The sequence below is a fragment of the Ranitomeya imitator genome, chromosome 6, assembly GCF_032444005.1.
Source record: "Ranitomeya imitator isolate aRanImi1 chromosome 6, aRanImi1.pri, whole genome shotgun sequence".
In the NCBI taxonomy this organism is placed as follows: Eukaryota; Metazoa; Chordata; class Amphibia; order Anura; family Dendrobatidae; genus Ranitomeya; species Ranitomeya imitator.
This window is the reverse complement of record NC_091287.1, coordinates 178898091-178912922: the sequence shown is the minus strand read 5'-3', so window position 1 is coordinate 178912922 and position 14832 is coordinate 178898091. Positions and strand designations below refer to the sequence as shown.

Here is a 14832-nt window from a genome sequence, read left to right as displayed (position 1 = left end):
CTACTGTTTGGGCGCACGACGGGGCTCGGAAGGGAAGGAGCGCCATTTGACTTTTTCAATGAAAAATTGGCTCCAATCTTTAGCAGACACCATGTCGCGTTTGGAGAGCCCCTGTGTGCCTAAACATTGGAGCTCCCCCACAAGTGACCCCATTTTGGAAACTAGACCCCCCCAAGGAACTTATCTAGATGCATAGTGAGCACTTTGAACCCCCAGGTGCTTCATAAATTGATCCGTAAAAATGAAAAAGTAATTTTTTTCACAAAAAATTTCTTTAGCCTCAATTTGTTCATTTCCACATGGGCAACAGGATAAAATGGATCATAAAATGAGTTGGGCAATTTCTCCTGAGTACACCGATACCCCATATGTGGTCAAAAACCACTGTTTGTGCACATGGCAAGGCTCGGAAGGGAAGGAGCGCCATTTGACTTTTGAATGAAAAATTAGCTCCAATCGTTAGCGGACACCATGTCACGTTTGGATAGCCCCTGTGTGCCTAAACATTGGAGGTCCCCTACTTATGACCCCATTTTGGAAACTAGACCCCCCAAGGAACTTATCTAGATGCATAGTGAGCACATTGAACCCGCAGGTGCTTCACAAATTGATCCTTAACAATGAAAAAGTACTTTTTTTCACAAAAAAATTATTTTGGCCTCAATTTGTTCATTTCCACATGGACAACAGGATAAAATGGATCCTAAAATTTATTTATTGGGCAATTTCTCCTGAGTACAGTGATACTTCACATGTGGGGGTAAACCACTGTTTGGGCACACGGCCGGGCTTGGAAGGGAAGGAGCGCCATTTGACTTTTTGAATGAAAAATTAGCTCCAATCGTTAGCGGACACCATGTCGTGTTGGTCGAGCCCCTGTGTGCCTAAACATTTGAGCTCCCCCACGTGACCCCATTTTGGAAACTAGACCTCCCATGTAACTAACCTAGATGTCCGGTGACCACTTTAAACCCCTAAGTGCTTCACAGAAGTTTATAACGCAGAGCCGTGAAAAAAAAAATCATTTATCTTTCCTCAAAAATTATTTTTTAGCCCGCAATTTTTTATTTTCACAAGAGTAACAGGAGAAATTGGACCCCAAAAGTTGTTGTCCAGTTTGTCCTGAGTACGCCGATACCCCATATGTGGGGGGGAACCACTGTTTGGGCACACGTCGGGGCTCAGAAAGGAAGTAGTGACGTTTTGGAATGCAGACTTTGATGGAATGATCTGAGGGCATCATGTTAAGTTTGCAGAGCCACTGATGTGCCTAAACAGTAGAAACCCCCCACAAGTGACCCCATTTTGAAAACTAGACCCCCCAAAAAACTTATCTTGATATGTGGTGAGCACTTTGAACCCCCAAGTGCTTCACAGAAGTTTACAACACAGAGCCGTGAAAATAAAAAAATCATTTTTCTTTCCTCAAAAATGATGTTTTAGCAAGCAGTTTTTTTATTTTCACAAGGGTAGCAGGAGAAATTGGACCCCAATGGTTGTTGCCCAGTTTGTTATGAGTATGCTGGTACCCCATATGTGGGGGTAAACCACTGTTTTAGCACATGTCGGGGCTCGGAAGGGAGGGAGCATCATTTGACTTTTTGAACGCAAGATTGGCTGGAATCAATTGTGGCGCCATGTTGCGTTTGGAGACCCCTGATGTGCCTAAACAGGGGAAACCCCTAAATTCTAACTCCAACACTAACCCCAACACACCCCTAACCCTAATCTCAACTCTAGCCATAACCCTAATCACAACCCTAACCCCAACACACCCCTAACCACAGCCCTAACCCCAACACACCCCTAACCCTAATCCCAACCCTAAACATAATCCTAACCCTAATCCAAACCCTAACCCCATCACACCCCTAACCATAACCCTAACCACAGTCTAATCTTAACCCTATTTCTAACCCTAGCCCTAATTCCAACCCTAACTCTAATTCCAACCCTAACCCTAAGGCTATGTGCCCACGTTGCGGATTCGTGTGAGATTTTTCTGCACCATTTTTGAAAAATCCGCGGGTAAAAGGCGCTGTGTTTTACCTGCGGATTTACCGTGGATTTCCATTGTTTTTTTGTGCAGATTTCACCTGCGGATTCCTATTGAGGAACAGGTGTAAAACGCTGTGGAATCCGCACAAAGAATTGACATGCTGCGGAAAATACAACACAGCGTTCCCGCGAGGTATTTTCCGCACCATGGGCACAGCGGATTTGGTTTTCCATAGGTTTACATGGAACTGTAAAGCTGATGGAAAACTGCTACGAATCCGCAGCGGCCAATCCGCTGCGGATCCGCAGCCTAATTCTAAGGGTATGTGCACACGATGTGGAAAACGCTGCGGATCCACAGCGTTTCCGCCGCTGCGGGTCCGCAGCAGTTTCCCATGAGTTTACAAAAAACACTGTGCACATGCTGCAGAAAAAAAACTGCGCGGAAATGCAGCGGTTTACATTCCGCACATTTCACTTCTTTCTGTGGATTCCGCAGCGGTTTTACAACTGCTCCAATTGAAAACCGCAGTGAAATCCGCAGAAAAACCGTGGTAAATCCGCAGCGGTTTTGCACTGCGGATTTATAAAAACCGCTGCGGAAAAATCCGCAGAGGACCAGAAAACTTGTGCACATTCCCTAACAACCCTAAAACCCTAACCCTAGTTCTAATTGCAGTGGAAAAAAAAATTTTTTTCTTTATTTTATTATTGTTCCTACCTATGGGGGTGATAAAGGGGGGTTCATTTACTTTTTTTTTATGTTGATCACTGTGATTTTTATCACAGTGATCAAAATGTACATGGAACGAATCTGCAGGCTGGCAGATTCGGCGGGCGCACCGCACATGCGCCCCCCATTTTGGAAGATGGCAGCGCCCATGGAGAAGACAGATGGACACCGGAAGCCTCGGTAAGTATAAGGGGGGGAGATCGGGGCACGGGGGGGCGTCGGAGCACGGGGGGTGGCATAGGAGCACGAGGGAGCGGACAGGAGCACGGGGGAGCGGAGCACAGGACGGAGGGGAGCGGACCACAGATTGGTGGACTGGGGGGCGATCGGTGCCATGTGTTTCCAGCCATGGCCGATGATATTGCAGCATCGGCCATGGCTGGATTGTAATATTTCACCAGTTTTTTAGGTGAAATATTACAAATCGCTCTGATTAGCAGTTTCACTTTCAACAGCCAATCAGAGCGATCGTAGCCACGGGGGGGTGAAGCCACCCCTCTGGGCTGTAGTACCACTCCCGCACAGAAGCCATGATCTCCTTGACAATATTATGCACTTGGCACATATTTCTTTACCATATAGAGTTGTTGTTTTTTTTCTCAGCTTCTTTTTCATTCTTGGCAAGAGGCAAAGTGTATCTAAATGTGGATTAACACTGTTTAGCTTTTGCTGAGATACTCGTGAATCGCTCAAAAATGCCCTGAAAAGTGCAGAAGTCAGGAGACAGGAAGACCTCCTATTGCATCTATGCTCCAATATATGTGTGTGCACTCTGCCTCAAAGGAGGTCTCAGCATCTGGCCCACCAACTGATCAACTTGCAATTAAAAAACCGCAAAATCTAAAAAATGTTAGCCATCATTTAAAGGGAACCTGTCACCCCGAAAATCGCGGGTGAGGTAAGCCCATCGGCATCAGGGGCTTATCTACAGCATTCTGTAATGCTGTAGATAAGCCCCCGATGTTACCTGAAAGAGGAGAAAAAGACGTTATATTATACTCACCCAGGGGCGGTCCCGCTGCTGGTCAGGTCGGATGGGCGTCTCTGGTCCGCTGCGGCGCCTCCCATCTTCATTACAAGACGTCCTCTTCTGATCTTCAGCCACGGCTCCGGCTCAGGCGTACTTTGCTCTGCCCTGTTGAGGGCAGAGGATAGTACTACAGTGCGCAGGCGCCGGAAAGATCAGAAGCTCGGCGCCTGCACACTGCAGTACTTTGTTTGACCTCAACAGGGCAGAGCAAAGTACGCCTGCGCCGGAGCCATGGCTGAAGATCAGAAGAGGACGTCTTGTAATGAAGATGGGAGGCGCCGCAGCGGACCGGAGAGGCCCGTTTGACCTGACCAGCAGCGGGACCGCCCCTGGGTGAGTATAATATAACGTCTTTTTCTCCTCTTTCAGGTAACATCGGGGGCTTATCTACAGCATTACAGAATGCTGTAGATAAGCCCCTGATGCCGGTGGGCTTACCTCACCCGCGAATTTCGGGGTGACAGGTTCCCTTTAATTACTCTGTAAAGTTTTCAGGAAGGAGGATTACTCATAAAATACAGTATCACAGTATTGACTCCTTAAATTATTGATTAAATTGAACATAATAATTAAAAAGAAATTAATTATACTGGAAAAGTTAGGAGGCTTATGAAATAAATGACTCAGAAAAATATGGCCAACTAGAAAGTGTAGAACACATAGACTCAACAAACAATACATTAAGTCTACATTATAAGAGAAGGTCTAAGTGTTTATCCTCATAGGTTTCCCAAACTCATCACAATTTTGGGGGTTTATCATCTATATTGCTATTGGCAGATTTACTATTTAGGAGCCTACAGAAAACAAAGGACTGAATATATATGATGACATTTCCTATGTTCAACATTTCAACTTTTCTAAAACCAAACACGCGGAAGGTAACTATTATTAAAAAACAGATGAACATTTCAGGATACATTCATTGACTTTACAGATCAACTTCAACATGTATTTTAGCACGTTTAGCACTTTCTCAGTTTAACTTATTGATGACCAGCCTCAATTTTGCCTTCTGGGCAGTGCCGGACTGGGACTAAAATTCAGCCCTGGCATTTGAAGTTACACAGGCCCACTTGTCACATGGTGACTGTATAATATCTTTGTACACTTGTAGGCCGGGCCGGTTTTAGGCAAAGTGGGGCCCTACGCCTAGGCAAAGTTTAAAATGGGGCCCCAAATGCTAACATATTGCACATCACACAAAAGCATTTTGGTTGTATTTACAAGCGCTGAGTTCAGGCCACTAAATGAGTTTGATCAACAATACTGAAGTAGTTCAACGCTTGTTTCCCGGTCTCTTTCCACCAGCTGAGGAATAATGATGGGACAGAACCATCACTAACAGATCACTAACAGATCACTAACAGATCACCATACAGTATCATGTTATCAGCAACACATCTACAGTTTACACCAGCGATATGCTGCTGAGAACAAGGATTTTTGTTCCAGCAAAAGCAATCTGAATATGCAGCATTTTACTTGTTTAGTAAAATACACCCCATAGTCCTCCATATATTATAATGTTATAATGTGCACCACAGTCCTCCATATAGTATAATACACTCCCTATAGCCCTTCATATATTAAAATACACTGCTCAGTCTTCCATATAGCATAATACACTCCTCATAGTCCTCCATATAGCATAATACAGTCCTCATAGTGCTCCATATAGTATAATGCACTGCCATAGTCATCCATGTAGTACAATTCACTTCCCATAGTATAATGCATCCCATGGTTCTTCATATAGTATAACATATTCCCCATAATCCTCGATACAGTATTATGCAGCCCACATATAGTATAATGCAGCCACCACCCTACAGAATATAATGCAGCCACCCCAGAGTACAATGCAGCCACCCCAGAGTATAATGCAGCCACCCCATAGAATATAATACAGCCCACCTCCCCAAAATATATAATGTAGCCCCCACAGAATATAATGCAGCCCCCCATAGTATAACACAGCCTCCCACATAGAATATAATATACCCCCACAATAGTATATAACAGCCACATAGTATATAACACGGCCTCCCCCATAGAATATAATATACCCCCATAGTATATAGCACAACCCGCAAAGCAGATAACACAGCCCACGTAGCAGTATACAGCACAGAGCATGTAGCAGTATACAGCACAGCCCACATTGTAGTATACAGCACTGCCCACATAGTAGTATATAGCACTGCCCACATGGCAGTATACAGCAGAGCCCACATAGTAGTATACAGCAGAGCCCACATAGTAGTGTAAAGCACAGCCCACATAGTAGTGTATAGCACAGCCCACATAGTAGTGTATTACACTGCCCACATCCTGCATATATAGCAGCCATGTAGTATATAGTACTGGCCACGTAGTAAATAGCAGCCATGTAGTATATAGCACTGTCCACGTAGTATATAGCAGCCATGTAGTATATAGTACTGTCCACGTAGTATATAGCAGCCATGTAGTATATAGTACTGCCCACGTAGTATATAGCAGCCATGTTATATATAGTACTGCCCACGTAGTATATAGCAGCCATGTAGTATATAGTACTGTCCACGTAGTATATAGCAGCCATGTAGTATATAGTACTGCCCACGTAGTATATAGCAGCCATGTTATATATAGTACTGCCCACGTAGTATATAGCAGCCATGTATTATATAGTACTGCCCACGTAGTATATAGCAGCCAAGTACTATATAGTACTGCCCACGTAGTATATAGCAGCCATGTAGTATATAGTACTGTCCACATAGTATATAGCAGCAATGGGCTGGGCGCGACCAATCAGGGAAGCGGGATTTAAATCCCGCGCCAATGTCGCTGATTGGTCGCGCCGGCTGGGTGTGACCAATCAGGGAAGCGGGATTTAAATCCCGCGGCAATGTCGCTGATTGGTCAAGCCGGCTGGGCGCGACCAATCAGGGAAGCGGGATTTAAATCCTGCGCCAATGTCGCTGATTGGTCGCGCCGGCTGGGCGCGACCAATCAGCGAAACGTGATTTAAATCCCGCGCTTTATGCCGTGGTGTAACACAGTCAGTTGAATGGACTGCTACAACGATATGTGGGTGGCGGGCGCTGACTGGGGGGGGGGGGGGGTTGGGGGAGTATGGAGGAGGCACTGACTGCAGGGGAGTAGGGAGCAGCCGGACTGTGCCGGCCACTCCCAAGAGTGCATTGCGGTCTCGCGAGATGATGACGTAGCAGTCATCATCTCGCGAGACCGCAATGCAGGGACCCGAGCATCGCGAAGAGCGGGAAAGGCCTGGGCTGCATCCAGGGGCCGACGGACGGTGAGTATATAAGGATTTTTAATTTTTTTAAATTATTTTTAACATTGGATCTTTTTACTACTGATGCTGCATAGGCAGTGTCAGGAATCCCTGACCGCTGCCACCAATTTGTCACGATTCACACCGTGACCGTCACCCCTATGTCACTGGTCGGGGTGACTTTAGGCCAACAGACGGCTATCACATGTGCAGGGGGGCTTATCTTAGTTATCCCTCCACTCCACAACGTGATGAAAAAACACACACAAGGCTATTGACCTCTTAGTTTACCGCAGGGGCTTATTTTAGGTATCCCACTGCTTTTCAATATACCACGAACTGCAGGGATTTATGTATATCCTGCTTACAGTTCCACTTAAAACTTGCAGCTCTCTGGTGCCCCCCTTACTCTCAGGTCAGATTAGGTACTGCACCCTGGGTAATTGATCGCCAGGCAGGCTGCCTGCTATGTACTGGCTCTTGGGCACGCTGCAGCGATGCGATAAACTACTCCCACTCAGGCAGGAACAATAATTATCAACACCGCAGTCGCTACAACATAACCCAAACGTCTGCACACGGCCGCTGCCACCAGCTTCGATTAAACGGGTCCGAAGCTAACCCAACACAGTAGCGTATTTCCCTTCAAGAGACAGGGTACGTTTAGAGCATGGGGAATGAACTAATATTAAATATTATATCCCATAAAAATTAGGCAGTGCTTTATCAAAAATATTTTATAAAGATGTTATAAATGAGACAATTGCAAATATGTACAAGGGTAATTATAAAATAAACAGGGATTAAATGAGAAAAGATAACACTCACATGTTCTCAGTTCATTGCATGGCAGGCAACCATACGTCCCAGCTCATTGGACGTGCGCAGGGCTTTCCAGAAGAAGAAGCAAGCAAGCAAGGAAGAGCTGGGGATCTGGCAGAGATTTAAAAAACCTGCAGCCTGTGACATCACAGAAAGGCTGGCTTATCCAGACCCTCCTCTCTCTGCATTCTGAGTACTGCAACCTTAAATTTATCGACTTTCTATAACTTCGCTACCAAACATGACATAGTCATAACAAACCCAGCATTCATCTCGGATTAACGTGAGCATTTTAATGAGATCAAATATGTCCTATCTGGGATACATATTTACAGAGAAATCCCTACTTCTTTACCAGACGGAGTTAGAAGCCCGTGTATCGAGGGATGGGCAGATCCACCGAGGGAGAATAAGAATATATATTTTCGTGTTCTTACCGTAAACGGTTTGCATAATATCTTACAGAAACTAAACAAAGAACGTCCATGGATTTCTGGAAACTTCTAGACACTTCTAAACAGTTCTCTGCTAGAGGAAGATTTGAGTCTAGTCGTAAATACCTTTCGGCCATAAAACTCCCCCCAGTACATTGGCAAAGCAGCTCTTGGCTGAGTGAAAGGGAAGGGGGGCTTGTTAGCCCACAGCCTTGAGCAAGAGAAGCTACTTATATGATATTTCATACCATATTGTGACAGGCAGCATCAATAGTAAAAAAGATGGTCACACAGGGTTAATAGCAGCGTTAATGGAGTGTGTTACACCGCGGCATAATGCGGTCCATTAGCGCTACCATTAACCCTGTGTGAGCGCTGACTGGAGGGGAGTATGGAGCGGGCAATGACTGCGGGGAGGAAGGAGCGGCCATGTTGCCATCGGACTGCCCCCGTCGCTGATTGGTCGTGGCTGTTTTGCCACGACCAATCAGCGACTTGGGATTTCTATGACAGACAGAAGGACAGACAGACAGACGGAACACCTGAAGTGACCCTTAGACAATTATATAGTAGATATACTGTATATATATATATATATATATATATATATATATATATATATATATATATATACTAGATTGTGGCCCGATTCTAACGCATCGGGTATTCCAGAATATGCATGTCCCCGTAGTATATGGACAATGATGATTCTAGAATTCACGGCAGACTGTGCCAGTCGCTGATTGGTCGAGGCAACCTTTATGACATCGTCACCATGGCAACCATTATGACATCATCGTCGCTGTGCCCGTCTCTGATTGATTGGTCGAGGCCGCCAGGCCTCGACCAGACGCGGGATGTCTACGTCCTTTATGACATCATCGTCACTGTGCCCGTCGCTGATTGGTCGAGGCCTGGCGGCCTCGACCAATCAGAGGCGCGGGATTTCTACGTCGATACTGTGCCCGTCACTGATTGGTCGAGGCCTGGCGGCCTCGACCAATCAGAGACGCGGGATTTCCTGGACAGACAGACAGACGGAAAAACCCTTAGACAATTATATATATATAGATACAGGTCGTTAGGGCTGTGGCGGTGCCGTATATGGAGGATATATAATATACGGGTCGTTAGGGCGGCGGCGGTTCTGTATATGGGGGATATATAATATACAGGTCGTTAGGGCTGTGGTGCTGCTGTATATGGGGGATATATAATATACAGGTCGTTACGGCTGTGGCGGTGCTGTATATGGGGGATATATAATAAGATTTTGGCCCGATTCTAATGCATCGGGTTTTCTAGAATATGCATGTCCCCGTAGTATATGGACAATGATGATTCCAGAAATCGCAGCAGACTGTGCCCGTCGCTGATTGGTCGAGGCAACCTTTATGACATCATCGTCGCCATGGCAACCATTATGACATCTACACTGACATCTACATCATCGACTGTGCCCGTCGCTGAATCAGAAACGTGGGATTTCTACATCCTTTATGACATCATCGTCGCTGTGCCCGTTGCTGATTGGTCGAGGCCTGGCGGCCTCGACCAATCACAGACGCGGGATGTCTACGTCCTTTATGACATCATCGTCGCTGTGCCGGTCGCTGATTGGTCGAGGCCTGGCGGCCTCGACCAATCAGAGACGCGGGATTTCCAGGACAGACAGACAGACAGACAGACAGACAGACGGAAAAACCCTTAGGCAATTATATATATAGATATCTGTGTGGGCAATCACATGACATAGGAGGTTTAATGTAGATAAATGTAGAGTAATGCACCCAGAACGGAGTAATCCTATTGCTGCATATACATTAAATGGGAGTATACTACAGAACAGGAGAATGACTTGGGTATTCTGGTTACAAGTAAGCTGAGCATAACAAACAAGCCTTTATACTACTCAGCCTACAGAAATATATATAAAAAAGTATGGGTCTCATATTATGGCAACTAAAAAATTTTTTTTTGCACAAAAGTACATAAATGCTTAAATAAAACAAAAGCTAATATTGTCTGAATGTACTGACCAACAGTATAAAGTTCACTTTCTTTGTATATCACATGAATAATGTAAAAACAAAATAATAATGTCAAAAAACAAAAGCAGAATTGCTGTTTTTTCTATTTTTGCTTTTCCAAAAATAGTTGATAAAAGTATTATTAACTAATGACAATGGAACGCGACAATGAAAATATAAGAAAAAGATGTTTTGTCATCACAGTGTAACTGTTGTTTTGGGTAAATGTGTCTGTCTCTAGTTTCTCCTTCCTCCATAGACTTATGAGCGGCTGTCATCCCAGACTTCAATATCATGAAAATCAGCATTGACTGAAGACTTGATAGTGAATTGAGAGTCCTGGGTCACTTTCCCAAATGAACGCCCCCACGCCACCTCCCCCCGCCTGCCTGCCTGCCTCCCACCCACCTTGAAGACGATACTCACCCTGCTCCAGCGATGTCTGGTCTCAGCGTCTGTAGCGTCCTGGGTGAGCGGTCACGTGGTACCGCTCATTAAGGTCATGAATATGTGCATATTCATGACCTTAATGAGCGGTACCACATGACGGTACCACATGACCGCTCACTCAGGAAGAAGGTGGTGCGCCGGGAGTCGGGACAGAGCCAGAGGGAAGTTGGCGCGACCGCGTGGTGTGGGAAGGACAGGTGAGTATGAGGGACAGGGTACGGGGGGATGAAGGAGGACGGTAAGCCGAGCCATGCAAGATGGGAGCGGGAGCGGGAGGGTGGAGTGATGAGCCATGTATATGAGGGGGAATATGAACCATGCATACAAGAGGTGGGGGGGAATTATGAGAAAAAACAACCAGCTCAAATAATATCAGGATATACTCAGACAACCAAAAGAAAACGCAATATCCTAAAAAAATATACTTTATTAGTAATATCTAAAATTCATAAACAATGAAAATACTGAAATGTATGCTACCAACATCAACCATCTGGGTTTAGGTAGATCAGGAAAAAATAACAGGGAGGAATAAAGCAACATTATTTTTCTGTTGCGTTGTTTTTAGAATTTTTGTATGTTTTTGTTTCACTTTTTTCACTTTTTTACACCTTTTTTTCACGTTTTTGGTTAGTGTGACCCTATCGGTCATTTTGTGTGTATGTCTGTGGGGTACCTGGGCGTGGGTAGCTGACAGGGCCTAATAGAGCAAGAAGGGACAGTCGACGTGGAGCGGGGGCGCCATTTCGCAATCTAGGGTGCCAACCTCCGCTGGTAGGTAGGTGAAAGCTACTATAGGGCCACCTCATAGGGACTGTGTTAGGAATACGGGGAATTATGAGCCATGCATACAGGAGGAGGGGAAATATGAGCCATGCATACAGGGGGGGAATTATGAGCCATGCATACAGGAGGGGGGAATATGAGCCATGCATACAGGGGGGAATTATGAGCCATGCATACAGGAGGGGGGATATGAGCCATGCATACAGGGGGGGAATTATGAACCATGCATACAGGAGGGGGGATATGAGCCATGCATACAGGGGAGAATTATGAGCAATGCATACAGGAGGGGGTGATGGTGGAATATGAGCCATGCATACAGGAGGGGGTAGTGGTGGAATATGAGCCATGCATACAGGAGGTGGGGGGATTATGAGCTATACATACAGGAGGTGGGGGGGATTATGAGCCATGCATACAGGAGGGGGGGTGGAATATGAGCCATGCATACAGGAGGGGGGGATATGAGCCATCATACAGGAGGGGGGGAATATGAGCCATGCATACAGGAGGAGGGGGGAATATGAGCCATGCATATGGGATGGGAGATGAGCCATGTATACAAGATGGGAGGGGGGCATTATACAGTATTGAGCATCATGTGGGGTCATTATACAGTATGGAGCATCATGTGGGGTCATTATACAGTATTGAGCATCATGTGTGGCCATTATACAGTATAGAGCATCATGTGTGACTATTATACAGTATTGAGCATCATGTGTGGCCATTATACAGTATGGAGCATTATGTGTGGCCATTATACAGTATGGATCATCATGTGTGGCCATTATACAATATTGAGCATCATGTGTGGCCATTTTACAGTATTGAGCATCATGTGTGGCCATTATACAGTGTAAAGCATCATGTGTGGCCATTATACAGTAAGGAGCACTGTGTGGCCATATTTATTTTTGTTATAATTATTGTATATGAAACAGTGTGATCAGCAGTGCTAAATGGGTGTGGTCGGGACGTGGATATGGGTGTGACTAGTGGTGAAATGGGTGTGGTCAGAGTCGTGGCCTAAAATTTGCCACCTTTATACCTCTTTCCCTTCTTCAAAAGTTGGGAGGTATGGTACCACATTTGCCAGATCACGGCAAGTGCCACAAATCCCATGGGGAATGAATGAGGCCGAACGCAGTGTTGCCGTAAGTGATCCGTTACACGGCAGATGCAGAAAAACTGCCCGATCTGCTGCAAAAGGCTACTTTCACATCAGTGATTCTTGCCAAAGTCACTGCCGATAGTGTCATACTCACCAATGGGAGAGGCAGCACTAAAAGTGCCTAGGGCAGCAGAAACTCTAAATACGGCCCTGGGTTAAACACCATGTTAGTCATTGTCATTGTTACCAAGTAATCCACCTTAAAAAAATGAAGCAACAAGAACCCAGATCCATGTTATTGCATAATACATTTCCAGTGACAATCTCTGCCACTAACAAATTATTTTAGCATTTTGCTCTACATTTTATGAATTGGCGGATCACATACCTTGGTTTTCAATACACACAGCTTTGTCACCCCAGAGGTACTGAATTCAAATTCACGTCCTTTGGTTTTCTCTGCAAAATGTTTTATCTCTAACTAAAGTGAACTTTGTTTTCTCACATGGAGTTTGTTCCTTCTGTAGTTGGCATGCTTTCTATTTTTACTGACTTAGTATTCTAAGAGGCATTTTCCTTAGTTTGCGGAATTACTTCTGTATGTTGCATACCTCAACAAACAGGAAAACAGAACATTGGCCTGAAAGTAATGGGTTAAATTATAAGCAGTAATTGATTGGTCTTGTCTAATCGAGGCTTACTGATTGTATAATGAAAATTGTGCATGTTTACTACATATTCCTTAGCATACACATTGCCACTATTGCAGAGTTCTGGCACGTTTATTTAGAGAGATCCTGTCACCAGAAAAACACTATTATAATGCAGATATGGGGCTAATCTGCAAGTTAATATTGTTATTAACCTGTCCAGCACACTTAGCTGCAGGGAGAAAATTAACCTTATCCCCCCAACAATGTTCCAGTTTCAGAAATAGGGGCTGTGCCAGCTCTGGTTCAGTCACTGCTCTGAGAATATAGAGCGGCAGCTGTAACAGTGCCCCCGATTGCTGACTAAGACTAGGTTCACATTGCGCTAGGTGAGTCCGTCTAACGGACACGTTTTTAAGTAGTGAAAACGCAATGTAACGGACATTGTAACGCACCCATAGACTTGCATTGTCTGACGCATCGTGACGCATGCCAAAATTGGTATGCGTTTGTCACATTACGTTTTTTTATGATGGACCTTGGAACGCGGCTTGCAGCGTTTTCGGGTCCGGTGAAGCTAACGCAAGACTGATATGGAAGCGTTAATTCTGCCATTGAAGGCTATTGCAAACGCAACCAGACGCAAATCATGCAAAATTTCCAAATAAAACCATACGTTTGAATTGCGTTTGAGGGTGGTCCATGTGACAGGAAATATGATTTCCACCATTTTTAGGAGGAGTGACACTAGTGCACATTTTCCAGACGCCTGCAGCACAGTGTGAGTGTCTTGCAAGAGATCAGAGGCAATGTAAGTACAATTCTATGTATTATTATATTATATATCTCTGTATACATCATGTGAGTGTGTAGTGCACGTCGGATGTGTGTGTACTAAAAATGTATTGTTTTGTTTGCACACAGATGTCGGATAGTGAGGCAAGCAGCAGCAGCGTGTCTGCCGTGTTCTCGTCGCAAACGGTAGGCTTGCACTTTAAAAAGCCACAATAATGTTGTGTGTCACTCCAGTGTATTGAGGTAAGCACGTGTATAATCATGTTTTTTTTGCAAATAGGAGTCTTCGAAGCCCGAGCCTGCTAGGCCCCCCCAAGAAACAGGCAAAAGTGACAAAGGTACATGGCACACATTTTGTGTTTTTCACGCATAAATTTATTGATACAAGAATAGTAAATTTTTTTTTTTTTTTTTAACTACACCATAGGTTGTTGAACAAGGAGGACAGAAGAAAAAACAACAGCCTCGCCGCCACACCTTACAGTGGTAAATATCACGCTATTAATGTTCCTTTTTGACAAAAAAAACTTTCCCTTTTTTTTTGTATTTAAAAATCTACTATTTTTTTAGTATTAAAAAAGCTAATAAATCTACTAAAAAAACTAATCAAACATATCCACTATTTATCTACTATCTATCCACTATATCTACTATCTATCTACTAATTATCTACAATCTATCTATCTATATCTATAAACTATCTA

General features: G+C 44.5%; 1 protein-coding gene across 3 annotated transcripts in view; it reads right to left on the bottom strand.

Moving 5' to 3' along the window:
- Positions 1-14832, bottom strand: part of DDC (dopa decarboxylase) — a 313463-nt gene that overhangs the window by 281871 nt on the left and 16760 nt on the right. The window contains exons 1-2 of one of the 3 annotated variants that reach the window (XM_069730343.1): positions 13072-13156; positions 12838-12942 (exon numbers count right to left, since the gene is read on the bottom strand). The exons of 1 other annotated variant lie outside the window; for it this stretch is intronic. The gene's annotated coding sequence lies outside the window, so the exon portion shown is untranslated. Of the gene's footprint in view, positions 1-12837; positions 12943-13071; positions 13397-14832 lie in introns of those variants that run through there. One more of the 3 variants, XM_069730340.1, reaches the window with a different exon arrangement.